The following is a 14,435-nucleotide window of genomic DNA, read 5'->3' on the forward strand; positions in this document are numbered from 1 at the left end:
ACACATGTTATTGTTGTTCATATAGGGACTAGGGTTCATGAGTTTCGGGACTTATAAATCTAATGTTGTAATGACTCTAAATATGTTATGTTTCTAAATTAATAAATTGTGGGCCTAAAGGCATTCCGCAGTACTTAAGTTATATTTTGGTATCAGAGATATTCCACAAGAGTTATTAGGCAGTAAGTGTCAGCCAAGAATTCATAACTGCTGCAGTCACGCCATTCTCTAGGCTAAAAGGGTGGTCTGGGCGGGGTGTGACAATTTAGTATCAGAGCATAAGTTTCTGGGAAAGTTAAAGAGTTAGCTGATACCAGCTTGGTATCAGAGCAAAGGTATACGTAAACTTGGGAAAGTTTTGAACTAGTTTAGTATTAAAGCATAAGGTATTAAGTGAAAGAGAGAGTTCATGCATTAGATTAAAGTCCCATAGATAAGTCCCTAACATGTGTACCTAATAATTAGGCAAAGATGCTGAGGAGAACTGGCAAGTGGAGCAAGCAGACTGAGAAGAGGAATGTTGACCCTACCAGCTGAGGTCCTGAAGTTAGACGGGACCCAGATCCGAAGGGGAAAAGAGTTAGAGACTCAGTAAAGTAGGAAGTAACTTCTGAAAACGAGTCGAGTACACCAAGGGTAAGTGTAGAACCCCAGAGGGAGGATCGAGTATTTGATAGAATCACTCAAAGATTGACGACAAGTGTAGGATCGATTCAAAACGATCCAGAAAAGAAATTCGACGTCGAGAGGCTGAAAGCTTTAGGAGCCACAACGCTCGATGGAGCCACAGATCCAGTAGATGCTGAGATCTGGTTGGATTATATTGAGAAATGTTTTAAGGTTATGAGGTGTCCTGAGGACCGTAAGGTCGAGTTAGCGGCATTTTTGCTGCAAAAAGGGGATGAGAAATGGTAGTGATAGAGGCTAGAAGGGGTAGTTTAGAAACTATGACTTGGTCTGAGTTCAGACAAGTATTCGAAGATAAATACTACCCTAGTTCTTTTAAAGAAGCGAAGAGGGAGGAATTCCTTAGGCTAACTCAGGGAGTAATGACGGTTGCTGAGTATGAACAAAGATTTACTGAGTTATCTCAGTATGTCCTTTCGATCATCGCGGAAGAAAAATGGAGGTGTAGGAGATTTGAAAATGGCCTAAGAAGAAAATTACGTACACCCATTACCTCTACATCCAATTGGGTGAATTTCACTCAGTTAGTTGAGACCGCTATCCGAGTAGAGCAGAGTGTAACGAGGGAATATGTACTCCAGTCAGGTGAAGGACAGTTTAGAATGCCTGGAAAAACGAGAAGTAAGAGATTTAGACCCCCGTTCTCTGGAAAGTCGGGTATAAGGAGTTTTGGAGGCATGAGCCAATAAATTTCAAGTCGAAAGAGGTTAAAACCTGCAGCTGGACCGAGTGGTAGATCGGTATCAAGTCGCGCTAGCGAGTCATAGCTAGTACGGGGAGGAAACCACTTTGTGTAAATTGTGGTAGGCCTCATACAGAAGTATATTATGGTAATAGGAATGTGTGTTTCCAGTGCGGACAAGCTAGGCATTTCAGGAGAGATTGTCCTCAGCTAGGTCATGGAGCACAAAGTGAGCAAAGAAGAGTTACACAGACTGTAAACCAACCTAGAGCGACCGAAACTAGAGGAGAGGGATCCGGTATAGCTAAGTAGAAAGAAGTAGCTGGACGACCCCAACAGCAACAGCAACAACAGCAGCAACAGGGTAGAGTATACGCTATGACACACCAGGAAGCGGAAGAGGCTCCGATCGTAACTGATACAAAACTTTATGTAATCAATCCGCTTATGCATTATTTAATCCTGGTGCTACGCACTCATTCATATCTAAGATGTGTGCATTACATATAAATAGAGTGCCTGAGTATATGAATGAGAATTTTTTTTATCTCTACGCCTATAAGAGATACTCTAGTTGTACATGAGTATTATAGGAATTGTGAAGTAATTCTTGGAAATCAAAGTTTTTGGGTTGACTTGATTCCATTAGAATTACTAGAGTTTGATGTTATCTTAGGTATAAATTTCTTAAGTAAACACTATGCCACTATGGATTGTTTTAAGAAAGAAATAGTGTTTAGGAAACCAAGTGTAAAAGATATAACCCTAATGGGAAGTAAAAGAATACTTCCAGGAAGTTTAATATTAGCAATGAAGGCTAGAAAGCTGTTGAATAAAGGATGGAAGCCTATTTAGCCTATGTAGCAGTTTCACAGGATAAGAAACTGAAACCTGAGGATGTACCTGTGGTACAAGAATTCTTAGATGTATTCCCTAAAGAGTTACCGGGCTTACCACCTGACAGGGAAATAGAGTTCACTATTGAGTTAGTTCTGGGTACAACACCTATATCCCAGGCACCATATAGGATGGCACCAACAGAACTGAAAGAGTTAAAAGTTCAGTTACAGGAACTTGTGGATAAGGGGTACATTAGACCCAGTGTGTCACCTTAGGGAGCGCCAGTCTCGTTTGTTAAGAAGAAAGATGGTACTCTTAGATTATGCATAGACTATAGACAATTGAATAAGGTGACCATTAAGAATAAGTACCCATTGCCTCGTATAGATGATCTCTTCGATCAGTTAAAGGGAGCCACGGTGTTCTCTAAGATAGATTTGAGATCGAGTTATCACCAGTTGAAGGTAAAAAGTACAGATGTTCCAAAGACTGCATTCAAAACTAGATATGGACATTTTGAGTTCCTAGTAATGCCGTTTGGATTGACAAATGCTCCTGCGATATTTATGGACTTGATGAATAGGATATTTCATTCTTATCTGGATCAGTTTGTGATAGTGTTCATAGACGACATACTAGTGTATTCTAGTAGTGCGGAGAAACACAAAGAACATCTGAGGATAGTGTTACAAATTCTAAGGGAAAATGAGTTATATGCCAAATTTAGTAAATGCGATTTTTGGTTAAATCAAGTCGTATTCCTTGGGCATATAGTTTCAGCTGATGGGGTGAGCGTTCATTCCCAAAAGATAGAAGCAATAGTTAATTAGGAACGAACCCTGAATGTAACCGAAGTACGCAGTTTTCTAGGTTTAACAGGTTATTATAGGAGATTCGTGGAGGGTTTTTCTAAGATAGCTCTTCCATTGACAAACCTGACCAGAAAAGATGCGAAGTTTGAATGGTCGCCAGAATGCGAGCATAGTTTTCAGGTATTGAAACAGAGGTTAGTGTCAGCACCAATATTAACTCTACCTACACCAGGTAAAGAATTTGAGGTCTATTGTGATGCATCCCGACAAAGGTTAGGATGTGTACTGATGCAGGAAGGAAAGGTAGTAGTTTATGCTTCTCGACAGTTAAAGAAACATGAATATAACTACCCTACACATGATTTGGAGTTAGTAGCAGTTGTGTTAGCTTTAAAGTTGTGGAGACATTATCTGTTTGGTGAGCGATGTCATATATTCACGGTTCATAAAAGTCTAAAGCATATCTTTGATCAGAAGGAAATAAACTTGAGACAGAGAAGATGGCTTGAATTGATCAAAGACTATGACTGTACCATTGACTATCACCCAGGTAAAGCAAATGTAGTAGCTGATGCTTTAAGTCGAAAAACTAGATCAGCTAGAGCTAGTATCAATTCAGTGAAGGGTACACTGATTCATGAGTTGTATAATGCTATGGCAGCATTATCAATCGGTAAAAAATGAGTGTTATTAGCTTCATTTCAAGTGCGTCCTACGCTCGTAGAAGATATTCTACGTAAGCAGTTAAATGATTCCGATCTTCAGAAGTTAGCTGAAGAAGTAGATAAAGGATTAAGGACAGACTACCAATTAAGAGCTGACAAAGTACTATTGAAAGAAGGTAGGATATGCATACCTAAGGACTTATCACTTAAACAAGCTATTCTAGAAGAAGCTCATAGTTCGGCCTATACTATGCATCCGGGCAGTACGAAGATGTATAGAACATTAAAGAGATCGTACTAGTGGCCTGGTATGTTAAGAGAGATAACAGAGTATGTTAACAGGTATCTATTATGTCAACAAGTTAAACTAGACAGACAAAGGCCAGCAGGATTACTTAATCCACTCCCGGTACCAGAGTGGAAATGGGAGCATATCACGATGGATTTCCTGTTTGAATTACCTAAGACACTAGTAAGCTATGATGGTATATGGGTAATGGTGGATATATTGACGAAGACAGCTAAGTTTTTACCTGTTAAAGTTACTTATACTCTAGACCAATTAGCCAAGTTGTATGTTGATCGAGTTGTGAGTCAGTTTGGAGTTCCAGTTTCTATTGTATCAAATCGAGACTCCAGATTTACATCAAAGTTTTGGCCTAGTTTGCAGAGAGCTATGGAAACCAAGTTATATTTTAGTATCGCTTTTCATCCACAGACGGATGGTCAGTCTAAGCGGACAATCCAGACATTAGAGGACATGCTTAGAGCATGTGTGTTACAATTTAAGGGCAGTTGGGATACACATCTGTCGTTAATCGAATTTGCGTATAACAACAGTTACCATTCGAGTATCGGGATGGCACCGTATGAGGCATTATACAGAAGACCATGTAGAACTCTGATATGTTGGAATGAAGTCGGTGAAAGGAAATAACTAGGTCCAGAACTTGTGCAACAGACATCAGACAACGTTAAGATTATAAGAGATAATCTTAAGACGACTCGAGATAGGCAAAAAAGTTACGCTGTTCAGCGGAGAAGAGAATTAGAGTTTGAAGTTGGTGATAAAGTATTTCTGAAGTTATCTCCATGGAAAGGAATACTCAGGTTCGGTAGGAAAGAGAAATTAAGCCCGATATATATTGGACCTTATGAGATAATAGAAAGAGTCGGTCCAATGGCATATAGATTGGATTTACCTCCAGAATTATCTTGTATTCATGATGTGTTTCATGTGACAATGCTTAGAAAGTATGTGCCAGATCCTACCCATGTATTGCCTGAGCAACTTGTACAGTTGAAAGAGAGTTTGTCTTATGAAGAGGAACCAGTAAAGATTCTTGACAGAAAGGAATAGGTCTTAAGGAATAAGACAATCCCATTGGTGAAGGTACTATGGGAAAATCATAGCACGGAAGAAGCAACGTGGGAAGCCGAAGAGCAAATCAGAAACAAGTACCCGCAGTTGTTTAGTTGACAAACTTGTAACGAAATTTCGAGAACGAAATTTTTATAAGGGGGAAGTAATTGCGAACCCCGAATCCCAATTTCTCTACTTTAGTATGTTCCCTATTGAAATTAGTGTGATGAGTAGGCTAGGGTGAAATGGTAGAGAAAAGAGTGGAAATTAGAAGAAAAGAGGAAATTTGGAAGGTTAACTTTTGGGGAAAATTTTGGAAATTTGGCTAAGTATAGAATTTTGTGTGTTAGAGTGGTGTTGATGCGTTGGAAGAGTTGTTGGATGCATTGAATGCATTGGATGATGGAGGCATTGGATGCGTTGGATGCGTAGGTGAAGGAAGGAAAATGGAAGTGAGGCATTGGGATGGCACGAGGGCTGGAGGGTGACATGCGTCGAGCAACCTCGGCCAAATGCCCAGCCATGCGTCGAGCAGCCTCAGCCAGCGCCCAAGCCATGCGTCGAGCAGCCTCCAATAGTGCCCAGGCCATGCGTCGAGCAGCCTCGGCCCTGTCTCTTATACACATCTAGATGTGTATAAGAGACAAGCCTCAGCCAGCGCCCAAGCCATGCGTCGAGCAGCCTCCAATAGTGCCCAGGCCATGCGTCGAGCAGCCTCGGCCAGCGCCTAGGCCATGTGTCGAGTAGCCCCGGCTGGACGCATCATCGAGTGGATACGTCCATGCGTTGAACGCACTGCCGAGTGGCCACGCCCATGCGTTGAGCGCACTGCCAAATGGCCACGCCCATGCGGTGAGCACCCTGCGGAGTAGCTATGTCGTGCGTCGAGGTGTCTTGCCCTGCAGCCCATGCCATGCGGCCATGCAAGCGAGCGAGCAATGGCTAGCACACGCCGCACGCCCATGTGCCTAAGCACCTTGCCAAGCATCAAGGCGCCGCGCGCAAGCCATGCGTCGAGCGGCCAGCCTATGCAGCACGCCTATGCATTGGTGGCCAGCACCATGCGCCCATGCTAAGCAAGCCGTGCGAGTGAGACATGCGTCAAGAATGGACGGTCACCCTATGCATTGGTGAGGGTTAGCTCCTTGCAATGGCTAAGTTGAATTGCCATGATAGTAAATTGGCTTACAATGCATTGAGTAGAGGCTATGCGTTGTTTATGGACTAGGCATTGAGCATCCAAGAGTTGGACGTATACAAGGGTGAAGTCACATAGAAAACGTTATCAAAAGCATGTGTCTTCATGGGAGGAAAGCCTTAAACCTTAAGAATTTGAGGTGGTGACATCATATTGGAGGCCCATGCATTGGCAACATGGGAGGAAGACACTTAGCTTGCGATGACCACAGCATTACGTTGATGGGATGAGAAGAAGACATTTGACCATGCAGCCAAGTAGGTGGTGTCAACTCCGGAGAAGGTTTGGATGCCTATAAATAGAGCCAAGAGACTTCATTTTTAGTTCACAATTCAGAAAATCCGTAAAAAGAGTGGGAAAGTTGAGCAAACCTTGCATTGGAGCCAAATCCATGCGTTAGACATAGAGGACACATTGAACAGTGAGGTTTGAGGAGGACGCATCAACTTAGGATGGGAAGTTCTCCTAATTTACTCGTGCGTTTGGAGTGATTCCAAAGCCACCTGAAAGCTCTAAAAGTCTAGGTTTCAGGATAGGGCTTCTGGAAGAAAAGCTCGAAGGGATCGGATGGAAACTGAAAAAAAGACAAAAGGGTCAAGCTGCAGATCAGTTTGGGATAGTCTTGAAGATTCTGTGATTCCTGCCAAACCACGTGGAATTCAGAGCTCCAATTTTAGGGTAAGCTTTCTGAGACATTTTAGAACATGTTTGTAGAAGAAAGTATCTCAAAATATAATTTAGAACTGTGAGTAATTTGAGCTGTAATTTGAATCTGAATTCTAGGGGTGAAAAAGGAGCCCGAGGTAGAAAAGGGAGCTACTAAAGTGAAAAGCTCTTAAGCAATCAAGGTGAGTGGCTAAAACGTTTTGACTAAAACATTTGATTAAATGTTTGATTACAACGTGTTATAGAAAGTATGTTGTAAAGAAGAATATTCTCATGTCAACTAGTTTACAAAGTGATTTCCAAGCAAGCTATGAATTATGTTTTTAACGCATGCATGAGTGAGAAGTTTGTTAAAAAGCTATTTATATATGCAGCATGCGTTAGTACCTTTAAAGCCATGTTTTTATATGTGTTATACTTTACATGTTTTAAAGAGAAAGTCATTTATGACTAGTTTACTTAAAATGTGATACCAAAGGACATTTGAGAAGGTATCCGCCCAACTAGATACTGAAGGACATTTGAGAAGGTATCTTTTGGTACTAAAGGACGTTTGAGAAGGTACCAAACCAACTAGATACTGAAGGATGTTTGAGAAGATATCTGAACAGTAGTACCTAAGGTATGACGGTACTTAGTATGGCCACGTGCACGTAAGTAGAGTCAGAGATTGAGCAAAAGGGTTCTCTCTTGACTAGTAGTTAGTGTTGGGATTGTTTTTACCCACAGTAGGGTTATCCTCAACTGAGAAATAGTTTTACTGTTTTATGATTAAAACAGCTTTATATGTTCTATGCTTTGAAAATGTTTATACTGCAGTACAAGTACTGTAGAAGTTTATATTTCAGTTAAACTCTTTATTGAGATTTTGCATGAGAATCAATTATCTTTCTTAAGTCACTCACTGGCGTAAGCTCGCCCCGTTTTCAAATGTTTTCTTTTTCCCCCCCCACAGGTAGCGGTCAAATCCTCTGAAGATAGTTCTGCATCTGCTCTGCCACTAAAGGATAAAGAGATTTGTAACCCGTTTGTTAGGTGGTTACTGTTAATATTGTACACATGTTACTGTTGTTCATATAGGGACTAGGGTTCGTGGGTTTTGGGACTTGTAAATCTAATGTTGTAATGACTCTAAGTATGTTATGTTTCTAAATTAATAAATTGTGGGCCTAAAGGCATTCCGCTGTACTTAAGTTATATTTTAGTATCAGAGTTTTTCCGTAAGAGTTGTTAGGCAGTAAGTGTCAGCCATAGGGTTGATAACTGCTACAGTCATGCCCTTCCCTAGGCTAAGAGGGTGGTCTGGGGCACCTTGTTCAAGACCTGGATTCGGTACTAAAGAAAACAACCTATCTACTATCCCTATAACGAGTAGGAGTAAATTCCATCTTGCACCCTATATTCCCAGCTATCCACCCAATCTTACCCCTAAAATGGGAGGCTTATGGGCCAGCGATGATGAGCTGCCCTCACCTATGCAGATCTAAGGATAATTCCGAGTGAACAGGGGTTCATAGTTAGCTCAGGATTTAGATTAAGTTACCTAGGTCATCAAGTAACGAAATAGTCAGTTTTATACATAAAACGGCATTTAGAACGTACAGAGTGACTATTTCATAGTTCAGTCTTATGCAAACTCTTTACATAGGATGCCCCCACTCACATATCTCTATATGAATGATTCAGGATCACATCGTTTGTACTAACTACAAAGTGGGCCGCATCCATAGTGACCTCAGAATAAGGCGCCCAACCTTATTCATATACTATAGACCATTTTGGCTATATATTTGAACTTGATCCACATTTATGTCACTACATAAAGTTCAAACTACATTAAATAGCCTCAGGACCTTCGTTTATTCGATTCAAGATTACAATTTCAATAACAACTTTATCGAAAAACAAAACAGAACAGAATATGTTTATTAATTTACAAACTACGAGTTTTAGGACATAAAATCCAACAAACTCCCACTTGGGCTAAAACTCCTAGTGGAGTATCACAATGTTGAATTTAAGTGAGAAACATATAAGTACAATAAACATATGAATACAATAAACTAGGGCATATACCCAAAATTTCTCCCACTTGTCCTAGTTTACAAACTTAGTAGACCTTAGACTCTGTAGGTGACCTTCAAACACTTTAGCCGTGAAGGCCTTTGTAAAAGGATCAACAATGTTTTTGCTTAGAAGATATCTGGGTTACTACAACGTCTCCACGATGTACAATCTCCCGGATCAAAATGGTATTTTGTGCTCAATATGCTTGCCACGCTTGTGGCTTCTTGGTTCTTCCTCAATTTGCAACTCCACCACTATTATCACAATATAGGGTGATTGGCAGATGCATATTTGGAATGACTTCCAAATCTGTCAACAATTTCCTCAACCATACTGCTTCCTTTTCTACTTTGCAAGCAACTACATATTCAGCTTCCATTGTGGAGTTCGTAATACAGTTTTTGCTTCACACTTCTCCCACACTACTGCTCCTCCATTAAGAGTGAACACTGGTCTTAGATGTAGACTTTCTAGCATCTTTATCAGTTTGAAATCAGAGTCAGTGTATCTAGTAAGGATCAAATCCTTATTACCATACACGAGCATGTAGTTCCTCGTTCTCCTAAGATACTTGAGGATATTCTTAGTGGCAGTCCAATGATCATATCCAGGATTGGACTGATACCTATTGACTATCCCTACTGTGTAGCATATGTCAGGTCTAGTACATAACATTGCATACATCAGGCTCCCTACTGTGGAAGCATAGGGAATGCGTCTTATATCCTCAACCTCTTGAGATGTCTTAGGACATTGATCCTTTGACAAATGAATTCCATATTTATAAGGTAACAGACCTTTTTGGAATTCTGCATCTTATACCTAGACAACATTTTGTCTATATAAGTTGCTTGAGACAATGGCTAGGTTCTATTCTTGCGGTTTCAAAATAATCTGAATCCCGAGAACATACTGCGCATTTCTCAAATCTTTCATTTGTAACTGCGTTGCTAGCCATTTCTTGATGTCAGTTAGGTAACCTACTTCATTCCCAATGAGTAGAATATCGTCAACATATAAAACTAAGAACGCTATAGTAGAATTGACGATCTTCTTGTAAACAAAAGGCTCGTCAACATTCTGTACAAAGCCAAAAGATTTAATCGTAATATCAAATCTTATGTTCCAAGATCTAGAAGCTTGTTTCAACCCATAAATGGATTTTTGAAGCTTACAAACCTTTTGTTTTTTACCCTGTGCAATAAACCCTTCTGGTTGAGCCATATAGATACTCTCCTCAAGATCGTCATTTAGAAAGGTGTCTTGACATCCATCTGCCAAATTTCATAGTCTTAAAAGGTAGCAATGGATAAGAGTATTCTAATCGATTTAAGGATGGCAATGGGAAAGAAAGTTTATTCATAGTCCACTCTCTCTCTCTGGGTATAACCCTTTGCCACAAGTCGAGCCTTAATAGTCTGTACTTTACCGGCTTGGTCTCGTTTTTTCTTGTAGATCCACTTACAACCAATTGGTTTTACATTATTTGGTTGATCTACAAGTTTTCAGACAGAATTGAAGTGCATAGACTCCATTTCGAGGTCCATGGCTTTGACCCACTAATCACGGTTCACATCTTTCATCACATGTTTATAGGTCGATGGATCCTCTATGTCGTCATCAGGTATAAAGACTTATGTTTCTGTTAAACCCAAGTAACGGTCAGGCTGATGAACAACCCTCCCACTACGTCAAGGCATTCTCAACTCTTGAGAAGGATGTGACTGATCAGATGTACTAGTTTTATCTACTACTTTAGTAGATGAACTAGTTCTATCTGTAGAGTCTTTGGAAATTTCATTCAATACTAGTCTACTGTGAGGTTGAGGACTTCTCATGTGGTCTTCCTCTAAGAAAGTGGCATTTGTCGATACAAATACCTTATTCTCTTGAGGATCGTAAAATAAACCACCTTTTGTTTCTTTTGGATAACCTACAAATAGGCATAGTTTTGAATGACGTTCCAATTTTTTAGGATTTTGCACCAACACTTGTGTCAGGCATCCCCAAATCCTAAAGTGACGTAAACTGTCTTTATACCCTTTCCATAGCTCATAAGATGTTTCTGAAACACTTTTAGAGGGAACGTTATTCAAAATATAGAAAACAGTTTCTAATGCATGTCCCTAAAAGGAATCAGGTAACTCAGCAAAGCTCATCATTGAGCGAACCATGTCCAACAAGGTTCTGTTTCTTCTTTCAGATACACCGTTCTGCTGAGGCATATTAGATGCAGAGAGTTGTGACTTGATTTCGTGTTCTATCATATAGTCCTGGAATCTTAAGTCCATGTACTCCCCACCTTGATCTGATCGTAGTGTCTTAATTATTTTACCTAACTGGTTCTCAACCTCGGCCTTATATTCTTTGAACTTTTCAAAAGAATCAGACTTGTGATGCATTAGGTAAATATGACCATACCTTGAATAATCATCAATAAAACTGATGAAATATTCATACCCACCTCGAGCTTTGACATTCATCGATCCACAGAGGTCCGAATGTACGAGCTTTAAGGGTATTATGACTCTGAGAGTTTTTCCAATAAAAGATCTCTTAGTCATTTTTCCCTCAAGACAAGACTCACATGGAGGTAAAGAATAGTCTTCTAACTGATTTAGAAGTCCATTCTTAACCAATCTCTCAACCCTTTTGAGATTTATGTGGCCAAGTCTTAGGTGCCATAGATAGGCATCAGAAGAAAATTGTCTTTTATTCTGAGTTTCGGCTATTCTAAACATCTCAGTATTTAAGACAAATTTTGCTTTAGTTAGTCTTAACTTATATAAGTTGTTTTCAAGTATAGCAGAACAAATTTGAATACCTTTTCTAAAAATGAACGCTTCATTAACTTTAAAAGATATTTTATACATTTGTTCCATAATACAACCAATAGATATTAAATTCCTCTTCATAAGAGGTGCATACAAAACATCTTTAAGTATGATATATCTATCGTTGAAAAACAATTTCAAGTCTCCCATTGCTTCGGCCGAGACAACCTCTCCTGTTCCAACTTTGAGGGTGATCTCGCCTTCTTCAAGCTTTTTCCAGGAACTAGTTTCCTGAAAAGAGAAGCAAATATGATTAGTGGCTCCTGAATCCAATACCTAGGTTGATGTATCATCCTCCACTAAACATGTCTCAGCATCTAGTAAATCATATTTACCTTGTGCTTCTTTCAAGGTAGGGGCCTGAGGACATTCCTCAGTTAAGACAAATCTCAAGTCATCTATTACTAGTGTTTAATTCATATTATTTTTTCATGTTGAGTAATTATCGCCGTTTAGTTTCTCGGAAGCTAAGAGTTGATCTAGAGAGCTAGCATGCTGAAAAGAAAAACATATCCTTTTTAGTAAAAAAACATTAATCTTTTAAATCCAATCAAGTTTAGCAAAAAAAACTAATAATGTACCCTTCATTATTATATTTTGCAACGATATTTCAATGGTTTAGAATAACCTCCACCGAGGGATGATCGATTATTCCTCTGTTGAACCAAGACTATCTTAACTAGATATTATCACCAGAATAACTCTTATCCTTATAGTAACTCACACTTAGTAATTCTCGTAAGTATGACCCTCCATTTTCAGACCTCAAAGATCGAAATCATTATGCTCCCGAAGTTAGAAAGACAAGAATGAAAACGGACCTGAGAGACCATATCAATTTCTAGAGTTCGCAGAGTTCCGAATCCTATAATACAGCCCTTCAATTGGTAAGGTCGATCTGGGGCAGACATGCAGGCGCATTATAGGAATCTCACGGTGCGACCTAATGGAAGAGACCGTAGGATGTGTTGACATACTTCCTTCTCCCACTTACTATGAACAACTTCCCCTATTCACCTTGGTATTGACTCATGCAAACACTCTTCGAATAGAGTCCGCTCCCGAGGCAGCCCAAAGCCAAGCATGAATCTCACGGTGTGAACTCTTAGGGACGCTAGAGCTAAAAGTACAATACTTCTCTCCAGCTGAAGTGTTCTAGACAGTTAGGGTATAAAATACTTAGCGATACATTTCGGCTAACTAAAGATATCCTAAGTTTAGGTGATTCATCCGAGTATAACTTTTATACTGGATTTTTAACCTACGATGTTTAGATGATAAACAAATTTTATTACCTCACACCGCTCACGCATACTCATAAAATCGGTATAACCTAACTCAGACGCCAACTCGATCTCCAGGTAGTAGGTGTTCCGTGAACCGTCAACTTAAAAACCTTCAACCTTAGTCATCTTATCTGACTTTTTGTCAAGATCTTGCCGGGTGAGTTTTCTTGTAACTTCGGTTTTACAAGATATCGACATATTTTCTATGAAAATTGGGATTGCTTGATGGTTAACCCTAAATGAGCATGCATCTTATCTTTGTTATAGATTTTAGAAGTCTAGGTTATTTTATAACAATTATAACAATTATAACCCTAGAGCATTCATCTATAACATGCTTACTTCAATCAAACATGCTTTAATATAAAACTTATATTAAAACTAAGCATGCATAGTATATATTTTATAACACTTATAAGATATAACAAATGCATGTCACATGCTTTTCCTATGGTGGGGTTTTAAAAGTACATGGCATACTATATGCATACATAATCAAACAACATTATACATCACATGCATAATAGGTAAACAATACTAAAGTGGACCGATTTTGGCATTAAAAACAAACAAATAACTAATTTATTAAAAAATTCAGCAACCAGCTTCCCGGATTCGGCTTCAAACACTTTGAACCATCTTGAACTGGCCAAAAAACTCTCGAACCGGCCCAAAAACAACAAAATCCAAGTTGAACCGGTCAAACAGCCCGGTCCAAACCGTCTGGACTGGCTAGTCAACGCTCGCTGACCCAGACAATGGAGGTGCGGGGTGGGTCGGGTCGAACATAAAATCCAACACAAATTACAAACTACGAGTTTTAGAACATAAAATCCAACACAAATTCTCGCACATTCTCACCCTGAATTTTAGTCTTGGTGAAAAAATGTTGGTTTTCAAAGAACGTAACATCCATTGAAGTGTACATTTTTCTAGTAATTGGGGAATAACATTTTTACCCCTTTTGATGTGATGAATAACCTAGAACTTAATGGATTGTGGATCAAGTTTAGATCGATGAGGAGAATGATTGTGAACAAAGAAGGAACATCTAAAAACCTAAAAGGGCAACTGTGAAGAAAATTTTTGTAGTTGGGAATGAATTTGAAGGAAGACATCTCGAGGAGATCAGAATTTTAAGACTCGACTAGGTATTCGATTTATGATAAAAGTTGCAGTAAGAATGGCTTCTCCCCAAAACAAATCAGGAATATTACTAGCAATCATAAGAGAACGAGCGACCTCAAGAAGATGTCTATTTTTTTCTTTCAACAATCCCATTTTTTTAGGAGTGACCACACATGAACTAGTGTGAACTATACCATGAGATGAAAG

The sequence above is a fragment of the Benincasa hispida genome, chromosome 8 (genome assembly GCF_009727055.1).
Source record: "Benincasa hispida cultivar B227 chromosome 8, ASM972705v1, whole genome shotgun sequence".
NCBI classification, from domain to species: Eukaryota; Viridiplantae; Streptophyta; class Magnoliopsida; order Cucurbitales; family Cucurbitaceae; genus Benincasa; species Benincasa hispida.